Raw genomic sequence first — 26,209 nt, 5'->3', positions numbered from 1 at the left:
GTATTACAGCTTCTTCCTGTGCTGAGAGAAGCCAAATGACCTTCTCCTTATCCATTAAACTTCTATTCTTTTTAATAGAGGATTAATCCTTTCACCTCTAACAATGGCATAAAATTAACATACTAGCTGATGGGCTAATGAACTAAATCTCCCAAGAGGCTCAACTTGAGGATCATGTTCTTAAAATTAAGTATTTTCTTCTGCCTAAAGGAACAGCACATTCCATCTACTCCATACAGAGCCAAAGGAGGGATCATGACCTGGGCCATATTTAACTACTAAAAATCCATATGATATTTTTAGCAGCAGCTAGCTCTGGTGCTTACTCTGTAGTAATTTCCCCAAATTACTTTTTTTTTTTTTTTTCCCCCTCTAGAGGTGCTGAATGCTCATCAACTTCAACTCAAGTTACAATGCTCAGCTCCTCTCAGGAGGAAGTCCTGGAGTGCAACCCTGAGAAACCTTACACTCATGTAGAGCTAGTCAGAACATTTTCACTGAATTGAAATTTCAACAGAAGCAGAACTAATTAATTTATTTTCGACCATTTTCACTCATGTGAAAAGTCCGTACTCATGCAAATAAAACCCATTCAAGTGACTGGATTAATTGTATGAGTGAGTGCTAATCTCGTGAGTCAAATTTTGCAGGATCAGGTGTCATCACTTCATTTTTTTTTTTTTCAAAACCATAAAAGTCAATTAGATTGCAGTGGACTGGCAGGATTTCAGTTTTAAAGGGACACTGCCACATTGGTAAGTTATGTTTTTACTATTCAAAGGAGCATTATTTCTTTTCAGCCAGCAAAGAGCAGGTATTTGTTTCTTTACAATGAAGGGCTTCTGCTTAAAATGTTCAACAGTAAGTAGGCTTAGAAGGATTAGATTTTTATTGGGGGCCTTGTGAAGCTAAATTCCTCAGGCTTTGGCTTCAGCCTTGGGTGGCAGGGCTTGGAACTCCAGGCTTCAGCCCCATGAGGTAGGGTTTTAGCTTTCTGCCCTGGGCCACAGCAATTCTAATGCTGGCCCTGCTTGGTGGACCACCTGAAACCTACTCAGGCCCTCCCAGGGGACCCCAGACCCTTGGTTGAGAACCACTGGTCTATGATATGAATACCAGGGATGTGAGTATGAACAGGCATTCCAACTGAATACATACATAATAGGTGTTTTGCACATTTGTCCTGGTGCCCATATCCTGGAGACTGAAAGCGTAACCACAAGTTGGATTTTGGTGCAATGTCCCAGTATGCAAGCTCTTGGTTGGTTTGTTCTCAATTTTGATTGATATTTCTATACTTTCAAGATTTGTCTTAAAACTAATCCAAAATCAGTGAGCCTCAGTCTAAATGACTGAAAGTTGGCACATCTGACAATCATTTAACATTTAGTCACCTAAACTTTTTTGGTGTGCAATCAAATGATCACTTTTGGGCACTACCTGCCTAGAACAAAGCTTGAAGAGGTGACTAGAAGGTTGAAAGGATCTATAGCCCTCTGTGAATAGGCCAGGAAATCCATTCCCCAAAGCATTTTAGTTTTAATGATAACAAAGCACATCAGGTAGACAAAATCTAACAGTTCTAAATGAGAATGCATATTCCAGTATTTTTATACTGGGCAAGTTCTTAAGGATAAATGAAGGCACAGAGTGTGAAGAAGATGTAAGAATGTATTGCTTATAGCTCATGCAAGCTGAAAAGTTACATCAATGCCTCTTATTTATCATTTACTTTTAGTGTACATAAAAGCTGACCCATGGGGAATTTGAACTTCATTAGGCTTACTTTACTCTTATGAAGAGTCCTATGTCCCATAGTTTTTTGACAGAAGGAATTTACAGTCTAAAGCCTTGATCCTGCAAAGCCTTTCTCAGATAACTCAGAGGGACTACTCGCATGAGAAAAGCTAACTCATATAAAGATTTTGGCAGTAGTGAGCTCTAAATTGTACAATAACCAGATGAAGGAAGAGAGAAGATCCAGTTTGTATGGTCTAACACCTGGGATATCTTGTCCTCTGGTCAGCAGGAACATGGGAATTGGCATAGCAATGGTGTATCTACTCCACCATCCTGCCTCCTAACAGTGGCTTACATACATTTAATGCAATTATATAATTAGACTAGAGGCAAGCAAATGTAGGTATCCAAACCAATAAACTTTTCCATTTACTTTAACATTCTGTGAAGAACACACTTAAAAACACAAACAAGGCAAGCAAATGTAGGTATCCAAACTAATAAACTTTTCCATTTACTTTATTTAACATTCTGTGAAGAGCACACTTAAAAACACAAACAAAACAAGCATCTTCCTCAGTCTTTTCTAGGCAGATGCAATAAACCAGCCCCAGACAACAAAATTCCCAACCAGGCTGTGACAAACATGGCAAATATGAGATTTATATTGCACAGTCCAGAGTAATAATTTGCAGAAATCAGGGAGAAATAAAGTGCTTACGGGGGACAGCGAACAAGAGGAAAAAATGCCCAGTGTTTTGGTAAGGTATGCCGTGTGATGGGCCATGGTGCACTTCAAAGCATCTTCAGGAGCCAGGACTGAAGATCATCGCAGGCGGGAATGGGGGATGAATTACACGGCTCGGATTCACTTGCACCGCTTTTACACGAGTGCCGTTCGTGGAGTTACTCCGCATTTGCACGGCTGTGAGAGGTTAGCGGGGAAACCCTTCCCTTCCCCTCCCCTCGGGGGGGACACGGAGGAGGTGATTCCCGGCGCTCCTGAGCCGGGGCGGGCTGCGGCGGAGGCTGACACGGTCCTGGGGACCCGCAGGGGAGGGGGAGCCGCAGGGGGCGCTCCTGGCACCCCGATCACCTCCGGAGCCTGGCACAGCAAACCCTCCCCCCTCCAAGCCAGCCGGGCGCTGGCATGTGGCAGGCGGGGACAGGCAGCGCGTGCCGCCCGCAGCCCGCCCGCAGCCTGTGAGGAAGGCTCCTCTCCATCGCCGCTGCCGCCTCCCTGCCCGCCGGCTCCGGGCTCTGCAGCAGCGCTCGCTCCCTCGCAGGCGGCGGCGGCGGCTCCCCGCCCTCCAAGATGCCCGAGCGGCGGCTGCCCGCACCGCCACGCTCCTCGGCCGGCTGAGGGAGCCGCGGGGGCAGCCCGCGCTGCGGCCCTTGCAGCCCGGTTCCCCGCCGCTCCTATGGAGCCGCGGCTGGGCAGGCACCGGACGCGTCAGGCGAGGTGAGGCGCCGCCGCCGCCTGTTGCACTGGCCGGCTGCCCGCCGGGGCCCGAGAGTCCTTCGCCCTGCCCCGGGCACGCAGCTCGCGCGGGGGGCCGCTCCCGGCCGGCGCATTGCAACTCCGGGAACTTTTACGGACAGGCTCGGCTCGCTGCGCCTGCTGGCCCCGGGGTGTCGCTTCCCCTCTCGCTGCTGCTTTTGGTTTATTTCTTAATTGGATGTGGCCGGGCCCTGCCCCAACTCCGGGGGAGGCGGAGGCGAACCCGGGGCTGGCTCCATCAGTCCTCACCAGAAGCAGCCAGGCGAGCCCGGGGAGGCTGCACCCTCTGTGCCTGGGCTGCTCCCGAGTGAGCTGGGGAGGATGCTGGGGGCTGCGTCGGGGGCCACAGCAGGGCTCTGTGACTGTCTAGCTCTGTGACTGTCTAAGTGGGGAGGAGGCTGTGGGGGCGCGGAGAGCAACTCCGGGAGTTGGGCTGGAGCGGAGAGGAGCGAAGCCCGGGGCTGTGGGAGTGGGTGGGCGGCAGCCCCCTCCCCCCAGCTCTAGCAGCGGCTGGGGGAGGGGCAGGAGAGCGTGTCCTGGGGGTGTTCAGGGCACATCTTCCCCCCACCACCACCTGGACTGAAAGGCTCTGGGGCGCGGAGCAGGTGGAGTCAGACACCCGCTGGCCGACTAGTGCAGCCTGCCGCTCTGCCTGGCACCGAACTAGCCAGCCGCGCTTCTCCAGCGGGAACCCCGGCCCTCCCTGCCGCAGCCGGGCCGGAGCCCTCTTCAGCGGAGCCTGCTGCCTCCCGGAGCTAGCTGGGGCTGCGGCTGGAAACTCGCCGGAAGGGCCCGAAGGCGGTAGGTGGGCTGGAAGGGTGGGGTGTTGCTGAATAAAGGAGCGGAGGCTGCAGGAACTAGGGCTACCCCCCACCACCGGCGTTGGAGCTAGAGCAAAGGGAGCATTTTCAAGGCGTGTCTTCTTTCATTTTTTGCAAGCTGGTGGCACGCACGGGTTGCAGAGTGTCAAGCTGATCAGCATTCAAGTGGCGATGAGTGAGCAAAGTGAAGTGAGAGAGGCGCGTGCAACTGGCAGTGGAAGCTGAGGATGGTGCATGGGGAGAGAGAGAGAGAGAGATGGGAAGAAGCTGTTTGTGTTGCCTTGGGATTTTTCCACTTTGAAACCTACCAGGACCAGTTGCTACGAAGCATGAAGCAGGTGGTGATGGCTATGATGATGAGGAAAGGCTGTTTCTAAATGACTGGGCTGCCGCTCCCTCAGAATACAAGCAACAAATGGCAGCGGGCTGTGCCCGGGCTGCAGCAGCAGCAACTGCAACTCCCAGGTGAGCTGCAAAGGCTCCAGGCTGCAAGCTGCAGCTTTCCATGCATGCGTCTCGCATTCTGCTCCTGATTCACCCCCAGCCCCTACGGCACTTGAGCTGGGAGCCCTTTTCCTAACCTATGGGGTTAGTCTGGGTCTGCTAGCGAGTGACCAAGGGATTTGTGGGTGCTTCTTCTTTTGCTTTTTGCATTTTGCACTATACCCCCTTGTACAGGAAAGCCAAGGGAAGAGACGGGAGTTTTTGCTGATGTGTACCCTGGTCTCTATGATGCAGTAAAATAATAGGGCAGTGCACTACCCTGAGCAGGACACTGTCATGACCTTAAAGCTTAATGTTTAGATAGAAATTTCATGGCTACTCGTAGCAAGCAAGTAAAAAGAGCGTCAGTATGTGGAAAATTTTGTGTGTATGTTTAAAATTTGATAACACCATTCTGTATGTTATTGCTTTGATGACAGTGTACATATCCAAAAACTGCTTCTTTAAAATTTGGAACTCAATACTATGCCAAATGCAATAGTATTTTTTCTTTCCTTTTTTTGGCATCTTTCCATAAAAAATAAAACATTTCTAGAATTATTATCTCTTAACTTGGAGTGCGAACTGCATGGATATTTTTATCAGTCAGTATTGCCAAATGGCCCCTTTTACTAGACAGAAGATATGGCGTGATTACAAAATAAAGAATAGCGCGCACAAAATACATCAATTTACCAAATATTTACAGGTTTCAGAGTAACAGCCGTGTTAGTCTGTATTCGCAAAAAGAAAAGGAGTACTTGTGGCACCTTAGAGACTATTGGTTAGTCTCTAAAGTGCCACAAGTACTCCTTTTCTTTTTCCAAATATTTACACAACTGAATTGAAAATGGTCAAATAGTATATGAGGCCGGTATGAAGGAATTAAGCATACAGCAATTTGTACATCTGTAAAAATGACAAATAGGTTATTGCTTTTAAAAAGATGTTGTTTTTTTAAAGTAATAGCCTTGGAAAAGTACTCCAGAAGAGAAAACAATACCTTTGAGTATAAAACTTTGGATGGGACAAATCTCATCCTAATACCGAAAAATGATTGGCTGCAATAATTTCTTGGAGTTAAATCATTTAATGATTTATACATTCAGATTGCAAAATGCCTGTTATGCCTTGTTGGGAGTGGTTCCTGAAGCCTTGGATATAGAGTACAAGAGTGTTCACATTATTTAAAATATCAAAATGTAAACTATGTCACCAAAGAAACTCATTTTGCATGTTTCTTTATAGTTTGATTTGGAGACAGAGGCTAGAATAATGAACTATGGTATAAACTAACTCACGGAAACTTTCACCATGCTCAAAGTAACTCAGTTTCTTAATTTTCTTTTGTAGGATCTAATTTAGTCGTAATCTTATTCAAAGTATCAGTAATATTGAAGGAATATTGGACCAACTCTGTAACCCTTATTCACACAGGTAGTCCTGCGTTTCAGTGGGATTACTCACATGAGTAAGGGTTACTCACTTGACTAAGGATTGGGCCTGTTGTCAACTAGTTGGGATGTGGTGTTAAATAGGGACCTGATTATGTTGAAACTATTGAGAAATCTCTCATTTGACTTAAGTAGAAGCAAGTAGACTGATGCTGAGTCCTTACCTTCTCTTATTTGTCCATATATTGCTGACGGAGAATTGAGACCCAGTCCTGCTCCCAGTGAAGTCAGTTGCAAAAATTTCATTGACTTTGATGTGAGCAGGATGTGATCCTTAGGGTGCTAATTTCCATTGATTTTTTAGTGGCATGGAGGCTGTTTAGCACCTTGCAGGAGGTGTTCAGAGCCTTATAAGATTGAGCCTTTGGTGAGCTTTTGTTTACTAGCAGAAATATCCTGTCTGTAGCTTTCTTGACAGTGAGAAATATTTACTCTTAAGCCACATGATTTGCCTCAAATGGGAGACTAACGGAAAAACAAGACATTTCATTAGCAAGAAATAAGAATGTATTCATAGGGAGGGCCCTGTCCGAAACCACAGAAGTCAATGGGAGGTTTGCCACTGATATTAAAGGGAGAAAGATCAAGGCTTGTATATACTTACTTTGGTTTAGTTATACATATATTATCTTGGTCATTTAATTTAGAAACCAAAAAGGAAACACAGCACTAGACTTTGAGCTATTCCAACTGTACTGTTCTGTGCTCCCATTGAAGTTATAGTAGATCGCCAGTGACTTCAGGGGCAATCAGGAGCAAGCTCAAATAGCTTTTCAATTCAAGAAACAACCTCAAAACTGTAGAATTGAAATTTAGAAATTAAAGATGACTGTGGTCAGCATCTACAGTGATGTTTGAACCAAGAGAAATGTAATATAAAATGGTCCTACTGGATTTAAGTAATCAAGGCACCAAATTATGTAGTAGGTCCCATTGACTTAAGTGGGATCACTTCTGTAAACAAAGCATGCAGGATTTATCTCACTATCAGTAAATTCGGAAAGATTCTAAACCTTCTAATTGAGAATGAAGGGAAGATGCAAAATGTTTGAAAACATTAGTTATCACTAACTGCCTCATGTAGTGAGAGGAACAACAGTTAGTGGTATTATTTTTAGAATCGGTTAAAGGTATATACATGATTTTAAATACGATAATGTATCTGTTTATTATGGGCTGAAATGTAGCCCACTGAAGTCAGCTTCATTGACTTCAATGGACTTTAGATCAGTTCCCATTTGAGAAAGAAACTTCATTTGTGTTCCACTGTTGATACACATGTATACTTTATACGTTTTGTTTTTCCCAGTATAATCAGTTAGTAAATGTAAAGCAAATGTCTTGCAGTGCAATTCATATTTGTCTGTAGCTATAAAACTCATAAAACAAAATGTCAAAAGGAAGAAAGGAATCTGATTTTTAAAATGATAGTATGATTCTCAAACACCATGATTAAATATTTTGCTTTGAACCAAGAATGAATTAATAGAGTTCAGGGAGTTTGTAGTCACTTACTCTGGCCTCCTTGAACAGTTTTACCAAACAAGCTCTGATATTTTAAAAAAATTACTTGGGGAACATACAGCTTTGGTAGGACATTTGTGCTCTTGTGTGAACCAAAAGTCAGCATGTCCACAGATACTACGTGCAAGAAATTAAAGAAACCCACTAACTAATTTAATAAACGTTTTTTAAAAATGATGGCTAACTTGTAAACACATACATGAATGTTTGTGTGGTAGTATTTAAACATAATACTATACATCATAGGTAGAACACTAATGAATTTAGAGGTCTTTTTTCTGGTGATTCTGAGTCTCTATTTTGTTGGCTTTAGTCCAGTGTATTTGATAAAGTAAATTATTTCTTCTTCTTTCTTCATTTTTGTGGGCACTTTGTGAAGGTTGTTCTGGATGTGCAGCACATACATGAACTCATCCAAAACAAAACATACGGCCAATCAGATGCAATATCAGTTTTCCCGCAATACTTTTTCGGCTCTTCATTACACAAGTAGTAATTGTCAAACCCAGCACAGGGGAGGCTCTCCTTTATTTAACAATGATTAAGGTGCATACTGTTGATTCATGAGGATTTGTGAATGTAATAGTTGTCTGTAAGTATAGTTGGTGATTTGCATTGTAGACTTCTGTACTGTATCCATTGACTTGGACCACAAGCATATTTTATGTGGGGACTTAGGTTGAACTTGAAATGCACAGCATTTGCTGCTAGTTCACATACAAAATTCCAGGCTCTATCAGCTTTTTTCTTTTCTATTCTTGTCTCCCTGATATTTAAATGGTCTTTTGCATATTTACGTCAAGTAGAGATTATAGCTTGGTTTATTTTCACACTGATTTCAAAAGTGGACATGAGAAAACTCTTTCACCGTAAGGGTGGGCACAACTCCAAAGTTCTGTATTCTGTTGCCAAGGCAAAGGCCATAGCCAAAGTAAAATGGCTGTTCTGTCTCTGGATGGGGAAGGGACGCGGCAATAGAAGATAAAGGAAAGGGGACGTGAGAGACATCACAGGGGTTGTCTAGTTTGGGAAAAGAGATTATGACCCTATTACACTATATCTAATCCTTAGAGAAGAACGATGATCTAGTGGTTAGGGTACAAGCCAGGAGTTCTGGCTGCAGTTTCCTGCCCCACCACTGACTTCTTTTGTGACTTTGGGCAAGTTAGTTCATCTTTAAAAAGAACAGGAGTAGTTGTAAAAAGAAAAGGAGGATTTGTGGCACTTTAGAGACTAACAAATTTATTAGAGCATAAGCTTTCGTGGGCTACATCCCACTTCATCAGATGCATAGAATGGAACATATTGTAAGATATATACATACAGATAAGTTGGAAGTTAGCATACAAACTGTGAGATGCTATTTAGTTAAGATGAGCTATTAGCAGCAGGAGGAAAAAAAAACTTTTGTAGTGATAATCAAGGTGGCCCATTTAGACAGTTGACAAGCAGGTGTGAGGATACTTAAGGAAATAGATTCAATATGTGTAATGACCCAGCCACTCCCAGTCCCTGTTCAAACCCAAGTTAATGGTATCTAGTTTGCATATTAGTTCAAGCTCAGCAGTTTCTCGTTGGAGTCTGTTTTTGAAGCTTTTCTGTTGCAAAATTGCCACCCTCAAATCTTTTACTGAGTGGCCAGAGAGGTTGAAGTGTTCTCCTACCGGGTTTTGAATGTTATGATTCCTGATGTCAGATTTGTGTCCATTTATTCTTTTGTGTAGCGACTGTCCGGTTTGTCCAATGTACATTGGTAGATGTACAGGTGAATGAGCTCCTGATGGCATGGCTAATGTGATTAGGTCCTATGATGGTGTCACTTGAATAAATATGTGGACAGAAAGAAAAGGAGTACTTGTGGCACCTTAGAGACTAACCAATTTATTTGAGCATAAGCTTTCGTGAGCTACAGCTCACTTCATCGGATGCATACTGTGGAAAGTGTAGAAGATCTTATTATATACACATAAAGCATGAAAAAATACCTCCTCCCACCCCACTCTCCTGCTGGTAATAGCTTATCTAAAGAGATCACTCTCCTTACAATGTGTATGATAATCAAGTTGGGCCATTTCCAGCACAAATCCAGGTTTTCTCACCCCCCCCCCCTACAAACTCACTCTCCTGCTGGTAATAGTTTATCCAAAGTGACCACTCTCCTTACATTGTGTATGATAATCAAGGTGGACCATTTCCAGCACAAATCCAGGGTTTAACAAGAACGTCTCGGGGGGGGGGGTAGGAAAAAACAAGGGGAAATAGGCTACCTTGCATAATGACTAAGCCACTCCCAGTCTCTATTCAAGCCTAAGTTAATTTGTATCCAATTTGCAAATGAATTCCAATTCAGCAGTTTCTCGCTAGAGTCTGGATTTGAAGTTTTTTTGTTGTAAAATAGCGACTTTCATGTCTGTAATTGCGTGACCAGAGAGATTGGTCTCCGACTGGTTTATGAATGTTATAATTCTTGACATCTGATTTGTGTCCATTTACTCTTTTACATAGAGACTGTCCAGTTTGACCAATGTACATGGCAGAGGGGCATTGCTGGCACATGATGGCATATATCACATTGGTGGATGTGCAGGTGAATGGGCCTCTGATGTGTGGCTGATGTTATTAGGCCCTGTGATGGTGTCCCCTGAATAGATATGTGGGCACAGTTGGCAACGGGCTTTGTTGCAAGGATAGGTTCCTGGGTTAGTGGTTCTGTTGTGTGGTATGTGGTTGCTGGTGAGTATTCGCTTCAGGTTGGGGGGCTGTCTGTAGGCAAGGACTGGCCTGTCTCCCAAGATTTGTGAGAGTGTTGGGTCATCCTTCAGGATAGGTTGTAGATCCTTAATAATGCGTTGGAGGGGTTTTAGTTGGGGGCTGAAGGTGACGGCTAGTGGCGTTCTGTTATTTTCTTTGTTAGGCCTGTCCTGTAGTAGGTGACTTCTGGGAACTCTTCTGGCTCTATCAATCTGTTTCTTCACTTCCGCAGGTGGGTATCGTAGTTGTAAGAATGCTTGATAGAGATCTTGTAGGTGTCTGTCTCTGTCTGAGGGGTTGGAGCAAATGCGGTTGTATCGCAGAGTAGACAGTGGATCGTGTGGTGTGGTCAGGGTGAAAGCTGGAGGCATGTAGGTAGGAATAGCGGTCAGTAGGTTTCCGGTATAGGGTGGTGTTTATGTGACCATCGTTTATTAGCACAGTAGTGTCCAGGAAATGGACCGCTTGTGTGGATTAGTCTAGGCTGAGGTTAATGGTGAGATGCAAATTGTTGAAATCATGGTGGAATTCCTCAAGGGCTTCTTTTCCATGGGTCCAGATGATGAAGATGTCATCAATGTAGCGCAAGTAGAGTAGAGGTGTTAGGGGACGAGAGCTGAGGAAGCGTCGTTCTAAGTCAGCCATAAAAATGTTGGCATACTGTGGGGCCATGCGGGTACCCATAGCAGTGCCGCTGACTTAATCTGGAGAATGTTACCTTATTTACTCATATTGCAGTACTTCCATAGTTCATCTTTGTATGCCTCAGATCACTGTCTGTAAAATGGGGATAATAGTACTTCCTACCACACAGTGGTGTTGTGAGGCTAAAATACATTCAAGATTGCAATGTGCTGAGGTGCTACTGTAATGGGGGGGCCATATAAGTTCCAGAGATATAGATATAGCATGTCCTTTCCTTAGTATAGGTTTGTGTTAACTGAGGTAAAAAATGTTATCTGGCCGAGGTCCACTCTAGGCTCCTACTTAAGGTTCACTTCAATTACATAACACATGTGGCCAGAGCAAGTTGTATGTTAAACATGAGTTTTTAAAAAATGTGTTAAAATTAAACAAACAAACAAAATACACCATTTATTTTAGTCTAGACAAGGCCCTAGGAAAAATGTAGAGTACACCTCAGCCAGCTAAATTGAAGTGAAAGATGTAGATACAAGGGATAAGGTTGTGGCTGGGTCAGGGAGAAGTGGAGCAAGAAGGAGACAGCAGGAAATAGGCAGAAAGGTGATAGAGACAACAGAGGAAAGTGAGAGACAACATGAAAATGGGATGCTATTGTGGCCTGAAAATAGCTAAGAAAACAAAGTATTAACTAAGGAAGGATAAACAAAGAAACAGAATGAAAGAGCCCCAACAGCAAGAGACCAGAGATAAAAAAGTTGAAAAAGAAAAAAGTAGTAGAAAGAAACTGCATGGAAAAAGATGGATGGAAGGAGGAAAAAGAAAAGTAAGAAAAGATGCATAGAGGTTTTAATCTGGAGAATGTTATCTTATTTACTCATATTGCAGTACTTCCACAGTAACAGATGGCCCACATTTCAGTCATGTTGTGGAAGGCTGACAGAATGTTCTGCTGTCGGGGGTCGAGTCACATTTCTGCTTATAGTTACTGTTGGTCACATAACTCAGTTAGTGGGATATGTATTTTTAAAAGTGACATGCCCTAGTAGCAGAACGTCTTAAAGATAGTTTTAACAATATCCACAAAAATATATCTTCATCAGCACTTACTGTGAATATACGCAAAAAGAAAAGGAGAACTTGTGGCACCTTAGAGACTAACAAATTTATTTGAGCATAATTTGTAGCTCACGAAAGCTTATGCTCAAATAAATTGGTTAGTCTCTAAGGTGCCACAAGTCCTCCTTTTCTTTTTGCGGATACAGACTAACATGGCTGCTACTCTGAAACCAATGAATATACGGTAAAACAGTTTACAATACTGTTACGTCAAGGTTGCAGTGAAGTTGCATTCAAGTATTTCCATTGTCTTCAGTGGAAATACTTTAATCAAAAAGGATTTGGTCCAATTTGGGTAAATTTGTGAAAGTGACTGAAAGTGGTTTTGTGTGTAAAGATAGTGGGAGTTGAGAGCACTCAGTGCTTCACAGCTGTGCTTGTGGGATTGAGCCATTAATGTGTTTTTATTGGGGCTAATGGGACACATGAAAGAGTCTTAATTTTTTAAACTGGAGAGTACATATATGCAGATTGCTTGGGCATATTGCAGCCTTTCCCCCTCAAAATCACTTTAATTAAGTTTTATGCATAAACTGAAAAGAATTACTTAAAGGCCAAGTATGGCATTTAGCAAAGAGTATAGATATTTGACATTCAAATTAATGTATATGGTTGAGCTTGATAGGGGACATTATGTTAAAAAGAAACAGAATCCTCATTGCTTTTATGAATTATCCTATACTTGGATTCTTTAGGAAGGGTACAGACTAGTTATTGTATATTGGAAAGAGAACTCTAACATAAGATTTTTTTTAATCATTTAGGTTACTTTGAAATTAAAAATCATATATTATGTAAGTATATATTACATTAGATTAATAAAAGATAAAATTGAAATGCAGTTTACAGGTCAGTTTTTTTGTTTTCCTTTTTATTTCTCTGTTGGGACAATGAAAATCAGCACAGTCAGTTTCACTTTTGTTTATAATCAGTTTCAAATTCTTAATGCTGTAATATTTGGGTATCAAATACTCCAGAGAAGTACATTTAAAACATAATTTTAATGGGATTTTTAAAAAAAAATTGTGGAAACTTTTCTGTTGGCCTGTTGATTTTAATGGGATTACTCACAGTAGTAAAATTAAGCATGTGCATAAATGTCTGCAGAATTGGAGCCCTAGAGTCTGCTCTACACCTTACTTCCTGTCACTTAGTCACTTAACTCTTCTGCACCTCCATTTCCCCATTTAAAATGGGAATATTGGTAACACCTTTCTTTTAAAAGCATTTCAAGATGTATAGCTGAAGATTGCTGTTGATATTATTCTTACTATTCATTAATAAACACCTCTTTTGTGAAAGGAGCTATATATTCTTTCTGAAGTGGAATGCATGCTAGATATTAATTTAAAATGCAAAAATGATAGTCATGTGAAAGAGCTAAGACAGCTTTCAGCAGCATACTGATTTCAGTTTGTCTGTTTTTGTTCTTTCCTGTTTGGAGCCTTTGGTTGCTGGTTTGTTACGATAATACTAATTTGTGGGATGACAGGGAGACTTCTCAGTCAGACAGTGGTTCAGCATTTCATTTCCATGTACCCATTTTCTGGGATACTCCACAGTTTCCCTGTCTTTGCCATCACAGTATCAAGAGGTAACACACATTTGATGTAATCAATGATGCTGGGTTTACTTGATTTAAAAAACAAAAACAAAGCCTCAGTCAATATTAGTAAACTTGGGTTGACTACTGTGATAGAAAGCTCTCTTTACCATGCACGATATGTGGTTTCTGGGAGAAGAAATTTGATGGCTACGATCAGGTGGGCTTTAGTAGCAGTATTGTTGCTATATCAAGTTTGCTATTCTCAGATATAAACCTTATTATTACACTGTACTGTGGTTCTCTTTACGAGTCCAAACATACAAATACCCTTTGACAAAGAGCTTGCTACTGCAAGTAGTTCCGTTAAAGTCTGAGAGATTGGCCCCTATATTTCCATTTTATTATTCTTTAGATTGGTATCTTTTTACTATGGCAAACACTTTAGTAAATGTGTCTAAACTGGCTTTGAAAATAATTGGCTTGATTTGAATAGTCAGGAGAAAATGTAATAATTTAGTAAAGAACTATAAAAAGGTGTTTTGGAAGAAAGAATTTGCCTGGAATAAGGAAATTAACGGTGAGCATTCAGATTTTTTGCAGTATTGCATTCAGATTTTTAAAAAATTAAGTGTAAAATAAATGTACTTGGCTTTTTCCCCCTAGGTGCCAGGTTGGCAATACACTTTAAAAGAAAACCTGAAACCTTTCTTTATTTTCCAGTCTTTATTTTGTGAATATTGGAGAACACTGTATAATATGCTCCTGATCGTACTATAAGGATATAGGAAATAGTGCAGTGATTAAAACATTGTCACATTAGATTGAAAGATAGATACCTTGACTGTACACAAGTAGCATAGGTGTTGCATTGGTATGCTGGAAATTCCAGTGTCTTAGTGGATGTGCATCCTAGCTCTGGAATGTGTGCCCAAGGTTGCAGTGTGTTCATGGTGGTGACAGTACGCCTTGATGTTGGTACTGTGACAGAGTGGGATATGTCTGTATCAGATTACGAACCCCTGTTTGTTTTTAGAGCGCTGTTTTGTTTCACAAAAAGAAAAGGAGTACTTGTGGCACCTTAGAGACTAACCAATTTATTTGAGCATAAGCTTTCGTGAGCTACAGCTCACTTCATCGAATGCATACTTTATATTTTTCCATCTGGCTTGTAGGCAGATCCAGACAAGGGCTCGGTTTTTTGCAGGGTAGAGGATCTGCGGCCAACTCAAGCTGGAACCCAGGGTTCCAGCCCTATTGCTTTGCAGTTTAGTCACAGCACAGCTTGACTTGGGTCCTGGGAGTCCTCCAAAAGTATCCCCAAATCCAAAAGGCCAACTTCCTTTGTCCTCTCTATCCCAAGAATCTCCAATCAATTCAAGTGAAAATGGAGGCAACCCCCCTTTCTGTGCAGCAGCAGCTCAGGGAGTCAGCGTTAACCCTTCCATTCTCTTCTAACCACCTATCTGCAAGTGCACCATCGGAGAGTCTTCTGCTTTTGCAATGGAGACTGACCAGAACAAGCCTTTTGCAAAACATGCTGCTTTTTTGTCACAATCTTTGACATGCCCAAATGGACCAATGACAATGAGGGGGCCGCTGAATCAGTGCACTCAGCAAAACTGTGGACTTTAGTAAGAGTACCAAGAATGACTACGCATACCAGCAAGTAGCAAAGCAATTGGCATCTTTGTAAATTTACCAGACTGGTGACCAATGCCGAGAGCAGTTTAAGTGGCTTAACAGTGAGTACCAGAAAACCAGGGACCAGAACCGTACCTCGGGCAACTCACCATCTTGTGCCCTGCTGTCCCTAGAATCCAGCATAGGGACTGATGGGAAGCAGCCTCACGCACTGAGGAGGATGAAGTCACTCTGTTGCTAAAACTGGTCCCAGAGCAAACTTTGGACAGGGTATGGTAGCTGCACTTTGTTGCTGAGTGCACTGATTCAGCGGCCCCCTCATTGTCATTGGTCCATTTGGGCATGTCAAAGATTGTGAAGAGCACAGCAAGCCACAATAATGAGGACAGCATTGATGACACTGGCATCCAAACAGGTCTGTAAACATCTCCAACAGGATTTCAGTCTTCAAAGCCATTCTACACCTGCTGAGAGTGTAATTAACCTGTCTTTTACCAGGGCTTCTGAAATCAGGGTATGGTTTCCTAAGCCAAGATAAAGGGTATATACAGGTCCCCCAGAATAATGGTGGGGGACAGTAACAGATTATGACAATGTTATTTGATGGGAATAGTGTCCCAGTCTGTCCACGAATGTAGACTTCCGATTGGCAGAAAACTCGGGCATCATGAACTTTCACAGTGCAGCCCTCTTTGACATTCATAAATTGGCCTATGTGATCCACAAGGGCCTGCATAACAATGGAGTAGCACCCTTTGCGGACTATGTACTCATGCTCCTTGAGGAGAGCAAACTATGGGCATGTGAGTCCCAGCAATGGCCCCAACACTGTTTGGAAACCCCATTCTCTCAAAGCCAGCAGTTACCTCAGGAATATCTTTTATGCCTACCACCTTAAGGTAAACCACGTGCCTGGTTGCCTTAGAAACCTCTGCCACCACTGTACCCACAGTCAACTTTCCAACACCACGCTGGTTGCAATGGATCTGTAGCAATCTTGGCTAGCCAGCTTCCACACAGCTATAGCAATCCACTCCTGGACCAGCAAGAGTACCCTTTATGAGTCTTTATGCTGAAGGGTCAGGGCAAGTTACTTGCAAAGCTCCAGAAATGTTGTTGTTTTCATGCAAGAGTCCTGAACGCACTGCTGGTTATCCAAGGTCTGTGTGACAATGTGATCCCACCAGTCTGTGCTTGTGGTCCTGTGCCAGAAGTGTCGGTCTATGTAGGGGGCATCAGCAGCTATACATAGTGTAGTGAGCTCCATCAGACAGAGAGAGTCCGCCTTGCCTGGGTGATGGTACTCCTCTGCCTCCTGCTCCATCTGAAGCTCTGTTAGGTGCCTTTGGCAGGTCAGAAAGCGTGGCTGAAATGTCCACCAGTGCCTCACGGAAACTCTGCCCGTTTCCTGACACAGGAATGAAAGTGCAAGCAAGAGAGCTTCTTGAAAAGGGGCTTTCTCCGTGTGGCTCGGCAGGATGTGTTGGCAGGCTGTTCAAAATTGCTGTAATGTGCAGAGTGGACTGTAAAGTTTTCCCACAGTGCACACAGGTCAAAGGGCTAGAACAGCCACATTTTGGGAGGGAGCTAGGAAGTCTTGAGTATGGTTGATTTGACTTGGGTTTTAGTGCTGCAGTGTGGCATCAGGAGTCCCAGGTTCTAGCCTTGGTTAAAAAATTCTTAATGTAGAGTTAAGAATCAGAGTAGAGGCTTGAGGCCCAGGTTCTCTAGCACCGATCGGCTGACTTGAGAATCAATAGTAATATAGCCATGGTTGCAGTGGCAAGACTTAGGCATGCTGAATACGTACCAACTGGTTTCAGGTGGGTTTGTACTTGGTATCAAGGGTAATTAATTGGAGCTATATTTGTGCAACTTATGAATTCTGATTGATATTGTGAAGTTGTAATATGAAAATCTGCTGTGTCGTGTGTGATGGTCTTTGCTTGTGGGAAGTCTTGCCTAATAGTCAGAGCTTAGGCCCTTCGACATGTATGGGAGCCTGGGCCCTCTCACTCCATCGGGCTCCAGCCCACTGCCCTGTGAGGGTGACACAAGGGTCTGACACCCAGGAACATTTAATGCTGCCCTTCCTGGGCCACTTCCTACCACCCCACTATTGTCCAAAGTACTCAGTCTATCACAGGAGGCTGTGAAGGAGGTTAGTCGCTACCGGGTGCCTCTTCACAGCTGGGAGTGGCGTGGCAGCTCTCTCTCTCTCTCTCGGGGTAGCAGCTGCCTCCTCTCGTGCCTTGGTCCTTCAGCCAGGTCAGTTCCAAGTTTCTCCCCTTCAGGGGTTGTCCATAAACAACACACAAGGAATTAACGCAAACTGCACTAGTAGGTGAAAGGGGGAAATACCTCCCTCTCCAGGTATAACAGAAGCAGGTCTTCCCTTCTCTCAGGGAGGGACCGTCAGGTGGCTGTTGAGGGAGAGATCCCACCTTTCCTCAGTCCTTTTCTCAGGAGCTAAAAAGTAGAAATCCTTTCTCTTCCCTGGTCTTCCCACAAGTGAGCTGTTCTGCTCCCTTTTAACTCTTCCTACACCCTGTGCATCTCTTGCACAGTGTGGTGGGGCAGGGCTGGCTGAGTCCAGAACAGCTTCTTAACCCCTAGGGGAGTTTGTATACTCCATCTCAGAGTGGCTATATGTTTGTGGACCCAACCATTGCTGACTAAGCCATGTATACACCAGAAAGATACACTGGATTGATGCTTAGGACTCATGACCCTATTTAGGTGCAAACATCTAACAACGGATAAGCTGCATCCTCAGTTTTAGCTGAACTCTTCTGAAGGGAGTGGGAAGGCAGGAGCAGTGGAAAGTTACCCAAACGAGCAGAGGAAGCCAGGTGGGTTTGAATAGCGAGTCACACCGGGGGAGGAGGAAACGGACTAGAAGAGGAAGCATTATGTAGGGCAGGAAAGAGCAAGGTCAGAGAAGCTGGGACGAGGCTCACTGAGGGAGAGATACCAGCTACCATGCAACAGCCTGCTCAGGCGAGGACACCTTGCCTGCCCCTCTCCCTGGTAGGGGCAAAAGAGGCAATTTTCTTTGGGCCTTTCCCATTTGAGAGGGCCCCCAAACCCGTGGAATTTGAGTGAGTGGTACTGTGACCTAGCTCACAGGGTCGCAACACCCCTCGAATGTGGCCCACCTAGGCCAAACCCGAGTGGCCTCACAACCCTTTGTGCTAGGTTGCAATGGCCAGAGTGGAGAGCCGGGTCCAACGCTGTAGGACAGAAGCCGCCGCTGTGGATGACTGGGGGGCAGGCTCAATTTCCAAGCCACCCTTCCCCCACCCCGTTGAGACCCGTTTGGTCTCCATCAGTGTTCCCTCTAATTTTTTACGTCCATGTGCGGAATTAATTTTATTATGTGCACCAATAGGGAGGTGATGTGTAACACATCACCTTCGTATTGGTGCACATAACAAAATTCATGTGGTGGGGATAGGGTCAAGGGGTTCAGGGTGCGGGCTCTGGGGTGGGGCTGGGAATGAGGGGTGTGGGAGGGGGCTCAGGGTTGGGACAGAGGGTTGGAGTGCAGGGGGGTCAGGGCTTTGGCTGGGGGTGGGGGCTCTGGGGTGGGGCCAGGGATGAGGCGTTTGGGGTGCAGGCTGCCCTGGGGCTGTGGTGGGGAGAGAGGACTCTCCCCAGCCCTCTTGCCGCAGCAGCTTGGGGAGGCGCTTCTCCCCAGCTGCGGCAGCTTAGGTAGGGCTGGGCTGGGCTGAGGGAGGTCCATGCTGGGGGAGAGGCATCTCTCCCCACTGCAGTCCTGAGCCCCTGCACAGGGCTTAATAGGCAGCTGCGCATCTTAGAGGGAGCTTAGGTCTCCATGATGATTTTTTTTTAAAGGGTGGAGGGATTCCATTTCATATTTTGCCCCAGGCCCCCCAGAACCTCTGTGGTTTCCCAAAGACTCTCAAGCAAAGAGTGTGATAGAAAGTGAGGGGTATTGCGGTTTCAGATGTTTGTTTTGTATGACCTGTGCTTTACATGATTAAGTATAAGAAAATATAAAGGTATTAGTTTGTGCAAAGAGGGTATGTTTGTGCTGACTGCTTTACAACTGCTAGATGCCCCTGACAGAGTTAAACTGTAATGAGATGCTTTACATCTTTGAGGTGGAGTTCTGGGAGAGGGGTGTTTTATGTAACTGAGGTATTTCGGGGGTCAGTGCTGGTCCTGGAGACCTGTGGCAAGTGGGTTGAGGAGCCCCATTTTGGAGAGGGGTAGCTGACTGAGAGCCAGTGCCGAGGAAACGTGCCAGAAAGGTCAAGAGAGGAACCAGTACTGCAGTCTGCTGGCAGTCTAGAGGCTTAACATACTCCAGAGGATGCAAACCATAGACACATGGATTCCCTTCACAGCAGTCCCAGAGGGTGGCTGTGAAGGCGCATGTACTAGGTTACATGATAATAGATGGTTTGAAAGTGGTACTTAGTATAGAATGTATGTCTGTGTGACCGTTTTCATGTCATACATGGCACAGTGTGATATAAAACAATGTTCAACCTTCTACAGATAGTATGTGCTTGTGTACATGGCAAGTTACTGGACAGCAAGCCAGGGTATGAATCTGTTATGCATCAGCTTGCCATACAGTAATGTCTGATGTGGCCAGGGTGGATTTGATTGAAACCAAATTGATTTAAATCACTAGTCAGGAAGACTCGATTTAATCATGGATTTCTACAAAAAAGTGCACTCATGTTGGTTGTTATAACCTTAATACATATTCTTTACAACTCCGAGATAGATGTAGGTTTCATTTTTAGAAGGTACACACTATACATTTTTAAAGTGATTTATTTTGAAAACTTTTCAGAGTAGTTTTACAGCTATATCAGAAAATGAAATGATTGTTTGGTTATTTCATTTACCAAAGGTAATTGACGCAGATATTTATGAAGTCATTGGGAGGTGAACTATCTCCAATTCAATAGGTTAATCGTTAATATTTGGAGGATTGTCTTGCCATGCTGTATTAGGAGGAGAACATCACCAGACAGACATTTAAATTGTTTTATTTAACTAAAACAACGTTGCATATTCTGGATTTTTTTCTTCAACAGCAAACATATAATATTTTAACAAAACACGTATATGAATTTTTGAATATATTTAAACATTCAAGTTTTTTAAAATCAGGTTTGTTTTTGTTAAAATTGTTTAAAATAGTTTATTTATTTATTTAAAATAGTTAAATGAATATTTAAAAAAAAACCCAAGAAAAATTAAATCGACTGTCAGCCAGGTCAACATGAGAAACTTAAAATATTGGCTTCTGCAGCTAACTCCAGTTAGACATAAACCTTCTGGAGCGGTGCATAGTACGCAAAACTTGTAATGGTTCCTACCACTTATTTGGACTTTGATTTTTGCCGTCATGTTGGACAACATGAAAACAATTAATTGTATCAACAAAGGAGGGGGAGCAAGATCCACCCTTCTTTGCATCAGAGTTGTCAATCTCCGGAACTGGTGCATTTGCCAGCAGATCACCTTCTTACAGTGCACCTTCCAAGGGTTAGTAGGTAGCCTCAATAGACACTTCTCCAGGCCTTGGTGGCATGGAGCATCTTTCTGTAGTGTGGAATCCCATCTTGGGACCTCTTTGTGCCTCAAGAGTTCAAGAAATTTGCAGCGTACTGCTCCCGAGCAGCTCAAGGCCACGACTCCAGAGGGGACGCATTTGCAGTTCAGAGGTCAGGACAGGTGACGTAAACATTTGTGCCCATTCCTTTGTTCTGAGGAAGATTGAACAAAACGGAGGGTTGGTGATCCTGATTGTTCCTAGGTGGCCCAGGCAGTTCTGGTTCTTGAGCATTCTCCACATGTCCTCGTGTTTGTGCATCAATATTCAACTCTTACAGACCTAATGACTCAGATCAGACATTTCAGTCCGGCATTCTTCCATTTAACAGTTTGGTATTTGAATGGGTGATTTGAATTTTACATGGAAGAGTCTGGCTCAGAGCTACTATAATCCATCATTAGCAATAGTAGGAAAGATTCTTCGAGGAAATGCAAAATGGAAAGTATTTTCTACCTTGTGCCAGCATTGTTGGATAAACCCAGAGGGGTGCCGTTGATCCCTACTGTCAGGACTACCTCCTCTTTCTAAAAACATCAGGACAATCAGCTCCTTGTGTGTGCACTTGGCAGCTATTAGAGTCTTTTCCCCCTATGCTGGACAGGCACATAATCTTTGCCCATCCTATTGCAGTATGGATTCTGAAGGGACTTGTCAGAACCTTTTGTGTGATACTAAAAGCTACCCCAATTAGGGACCTAAAGCTAGTGCTTTTGGTATTAATGAAGGCCCCGTTTGAACACTTAATCTCATGTTCCTTTGCCCAAGATTGCATTTCTTGGTGCTGTCCTCTCAGCCAGAAGAGTAGGAGAGCTGGAGGCCCTTATTGCTGATCCACCTGATACTGTCTTCCATAAGGACAAAGTTTCCCTGAGCTTATACCCCAAATTCATCTCCAAAGTAATTTTAGAATTTAATCTGAACCAGGTCATCCACTTCCCTGACTTCCATTCAGAGCTGCACACCATCAAAAAAGCACAAGAAACTACTCTCTGGATGTCCATCAAGCCTTGGCATTCTACCTACAGAGGACAAAACCTTTCAGGGAATATCCTAAATTGTCTCCTTTGCAGAACATACAAGAGGGGAAGTGATCTCCTCACAGAGACTTTCCAAATGGATTTTGGGCTGCATCCTGCATTTCTTATGAGTTAATGGTGACACCCCCCCCACCCCCTCAAGATGTGAGGGCCCACTTGACCAGAAACCAGGCTGCATCCGTAGCATTGCTTCAAGATGTCCCTCTTCTGGAGATATGTAGAGCAGCAGTATCGGGCTATGTTCCCACTTTTGCAAAATATTATGCTCTGGTACAAGTTTCTACAGCAGATACAGTCTTTGGCAGTCCTGCAGTAGGTGATACAGCAGGGTTCCTTGCACCATCCCCCTCAATTAATACAACTTTGTCACCTCAAGTGGAGTACGCGTAGGGACCATTACTCAAAGAAGAAAGAAAGGTTATTTACCTTGTATAGTAACTGGAATTCTTCAAGATGTGTGGTCCCTATCTGTATTCTACTATCCACCCTCCTTCCCCTCTGCTGCAGAGCCTTATCCTCGGGCTGTTTGTGGTAGAAAGGCAACTGGGGAAGGAGGCGGTTCGCACCGTCTCTTATGCACTCGGTTTGGAGCCCAAGGAGGAGAGGTGCACAGGTGTGGACCAAAAGAAACTGCTAGAAAAAAAATATGATCTCAGGCTCATGGAGTGCATGCACACCCCTCGAGTGAAATACAGATAGGGATCACACATCTTGACAAACTCCCATTACTGTATAGGTAAATAACCTTTCATTTGTGAAGATTAAATAATAGTTAACACTTGTAAAGTGCTACATAAATCCTAAAATTCCCCTGAAATGTACTGAACCATTCAGTGGTTGAAGCACGTATAGCCCTATGACTTCCATTTATTTGGACAGCTGTTCCATAGAAAATTTTGTAGAGCACTTGCAACAACACTGGGATCCCAACCCAGGAAATCGGACTCCACTTCTCTAGCAGGAGACCAGGTGAGATGTAAAGATCATCTCTGTATACACATTTTAGACAAAGTGTGCCATTTAAGTTTTCTCCATCTACCTAAGTAGTTTGGGTGTGCTCAGTAGTATTTGCGCATCTCAATTTGAGGTGTATCATAAAGAACCATCTCAGTGCTCTGCCTCAAAATTCTTAGGCCAGCCATGCGCATAGGGGAATGAGCATTGGTGTACATTGGATCGATGGCAGAAATGAGAGGACGGAGGAGATCCAATAGACATATTCAGAAAAGATAGGGAAGAAACTGAGATGAGTGGGAAAGATTGAAAGGAAGGAGGATTGAAATGCCAAGTAAAAGGAGGAAATAACTGGCCATAAGAAGGATATGATGGATGTGATGTGATCCTGAAAATTTTAAATCCATATATAGAAAAGGAAATATTAGAATAGAGGTAAATCAAGTCTTAATGACAGGAATATCATCAAATTAATACATTGTGTCTATTTGAATTTCATTTGGTTATTAATAAACTTTGTTCCAGGGGAAATGTGACCTCTTGTTCCAAATGAAGTGGCTGAAGAAGCAGGCAAAATACAAAACAAAAAAGAGATGATGTCAAACAGGAGAGTATGCAGAGGAAATAATTGACAGTACCCTCTAGACTGTAAAAATTATCTGCAGCCTGCCCTAGGTTTCAAGCTCTTTTGAGAACACTGTGCATTTGTAGGTGGCTCAATCTGTTTTCCATTTTCTGTGTATGTCAAGGGAATAGGTGTACTGAGAGTTGTAAAACTAATCATATCGCTTTACATAGCAAGGATTTCCAAGAGAACAGGAACATAAATCTACATTGTTGTATTATTGTGTGGTTGGTGGTAGATCAGTCATTAACTCACAAGAAGGTATTCCAGAGGGTATTATTGATCTACTGATAGTAATTCTGATATGCTCTACTTTTGCACTTTGAGATTTTCTTTTCTTTTTTTTTTTTTTTTGGTTACATAATACAGATACTGTGAAAAGAAAATTTACAGCTAATATCAGGGTGCACTGATTTAAGTCACCAATTTGAATCACAATATGAATCAGGAAGCAGGTAACTTAAATCAAGGTGATCTATTTTAATCCCATTTTCTATTTGTACTTTTTAGTTTATTTTCCTAAAGAAAGGTTGCGTCTTATTGGTTACTAACCCTTAAAACATGTTAATTTGCAACTAAATACAGCCTTTTTACTAAATTTGAAACTTCTTTTTGCTTACCAAGAAGATACACTGTATGTATGCACATTTATTTAAGCTTAACATACTTATTCCGATTCTTAATTTTTACGTGTTTATTATGTTAGAAAATGGTGAATTTCAAATTTATTTACTAAACGACTAATTTTTTACTCATAATTTGTGTCAGGCTGCATTTGGATGTAAATTGGAATTCAATTAAAATGCACAAAAATAACACTTTCAAATTGTTTTATTTAACTTATAAACAATCTTAAATGTGCTGGTTACATAAGGAAAAAACCCTAAGTCTATCAAAACATGTTATGCATTTAAAACTAAATGATTTTTTTTTTAAACAAAGGCAGTACTGTCTATAGTTAATGAATTGAACTGATTGTTTCTGGTCACCGTATCTTTCAAGATTTATGAACTAGTAGAGCTCCTCCTCTTAGCCTTGTTTTTAATAGATTGGAAGAGGGAAAACAAGCTTTCCTGCTTCTTAACTTTGAATGAACTAGTCATTAAACTGATCTAATTGAATAAACTGAAATGAAGAAATATTCTCTTGGCACCTGCAGAAGAGGCTACTGCTGTCAAAAGCAGTTTAGCACTTTTTGCAAATTCTGGCTGTGCGTGCTTAGTCAGTGACTTCCACCAGTTGAGTGGTATGACTTTCTTTAAAACTTCAGCAGCAAAAATGTACTGCTAGAATATTTTTAAAAAATTAATTTAAATGAGCTTAATAGATTATACCTAGATGTGGGTTGTCATAATTTCAAATTTGATTTTAAATAAATTTGTTATAAAAGAAAAATGTATTTAAAGAAAAAAATCGAAATCTTAATTTTTTTTTAAATCATTGATTTTTATCCACCCTGGCTAATATACTTTGTGATCCTAGATATCTATCCTGTTCTATTCTATTGTAGAATTTGAAATGTCCTTACAAGGCAATTTATACAAATATGTAAGTGGTCACAAGGGCTGGACAATTAGTAATTGTTGCTAACTGTTGTGAAAACTTATCAAATCAGCGTACTAACAATATGACTCTATGATCTGGAAGCAGCTGTATTAAATGAAGCAGACATCAGAAATCTGGAGGCAGTAGAGATGAGAGTTCTTTGAAAGAAGGCAGGTGTAAAGTGAAATTAATTTAAGACCAATGAAGTTAGAAGGAGAGTAGGAAATGAAATCAGGGAACGGGGTTGGCTACAATCAAAAAGATGACTGTGGGGAGGATGCTACCGAAAACTGACAGATGATGGCATGCCAGAGAACATAATGCAAAGATAACCAACGTCAGTCCGACCAAGAGGCCAGGCATTGTTCACAAGAACATGACCAGACTGGGCTTAATGGAGGAGCAAGCCATGGATAGGAATGAATGGTAATCCTGTACTGCTCCCCATGTCTTTAGAGATGCGTTAGTATAAAAAGAAGAAAGAAGTTTACTATTGCAGGTGCTTCACTTCTGATACAGTGAACTGTAGGTATTCTGAAATGCCAAGTTAAAGCCTGCCATGTGCTCTGCACTGAAGATGGTTAGTAGTAGTTTGGTAGAATTTAACTGTGTGTGGGGGGGGGGGGGGGCGGGCAGGGATGCTATAGGTCTGTGTATGATAAATGTGCCGTGATCATAATTTAGCAGAAAACCAGGGCATGGATCTAGTGTTCCACAATTCTCTGGTGATGCTCTCAGAGTATCATAAAAGGGTGTGAACAAGGAGAAATGTGCTATACTGGTGTGAAGAATGTGGGAGATATCTGTATTAATATTCTGAAGGGTCTCTGTCTCTGGGGTTTGGTTGTTGTGGTGTTGGCTGATAAGTAACAAAGATCTAAACCAATCTAAACCAGTCTTCATTAGGTTTCGTCTGCAGGACATCCAGTCTAAAAGGGGTTTCTACCCTGAGAAAATGACAGGTGTGGACCTGTCACTTGGAAAGGGTGTCCACGGAGAGAGAGAGTGAACGGGTTGAAGATACAGCTAACCTTGGAATTGTAACAAACTGGTAAAGTCAAATGAGTTATTTCTTAATGGAAAAAGTAAGAGGTCAGAGGAAAGGTGTGGCATTTGTGGGTAGAGCAAAGGATTTTGGTATGGCCGGTGTGGTTTGTTAGATGTTGAAAGGACAGACAAATTTGTTGTGGCAGTGAGGAGTCTGAATGCATTTGGGTAGTGTGA

General features: G+C 42.7%; 1 protein-coding gene across 7 annotated transcripts in view; it reads left to right on the top strand.

Moving 5' to 3' along the window:
- Nucleotides 1–3,101: 3,101 nt before the first annotated feature.
- Nucleotides 3,102–26,209, top strand: part of LRRC3B (leucine rich repeat containing 3B) — a 62,214-nt gene continuing 39,106 nt past the window's right edge. For 2 of the 7 annotated variants that reach the window (XM_007068511.4, XM_043540910.1), the window contains exon 1: nt 4,058–4,527. The gene's annotated coding sequence lies outside the window, so the exon portion shown is untranslated. The other 5 variants (XM_043540913.1, XM_043540914.1, XM_037890405.2 and 2 more) reach the window with 5 other exon arrangements.

The sequence above is a fragment of the Chelonia mydas genome, chromosome 2, assembly GCF_015237465.2.
Source record: "Chelonia mydas isolate rCheMyd1 chromosome 2, rCheMyd1.pri.v2, whole genome shotgun sequence".
Classification (NCBI taxonomy): domain Eukaryota; kingdom Metazoa; phylum Chordata; order Testudines; family Cheloniidae; genus Chelonia; species Chelonia mydas.
The sequence above is the reverse complement of the archived record's forward strand: the minus strand, read 5'-3'. Positions and strand labels throughout refer to the sequence as shown.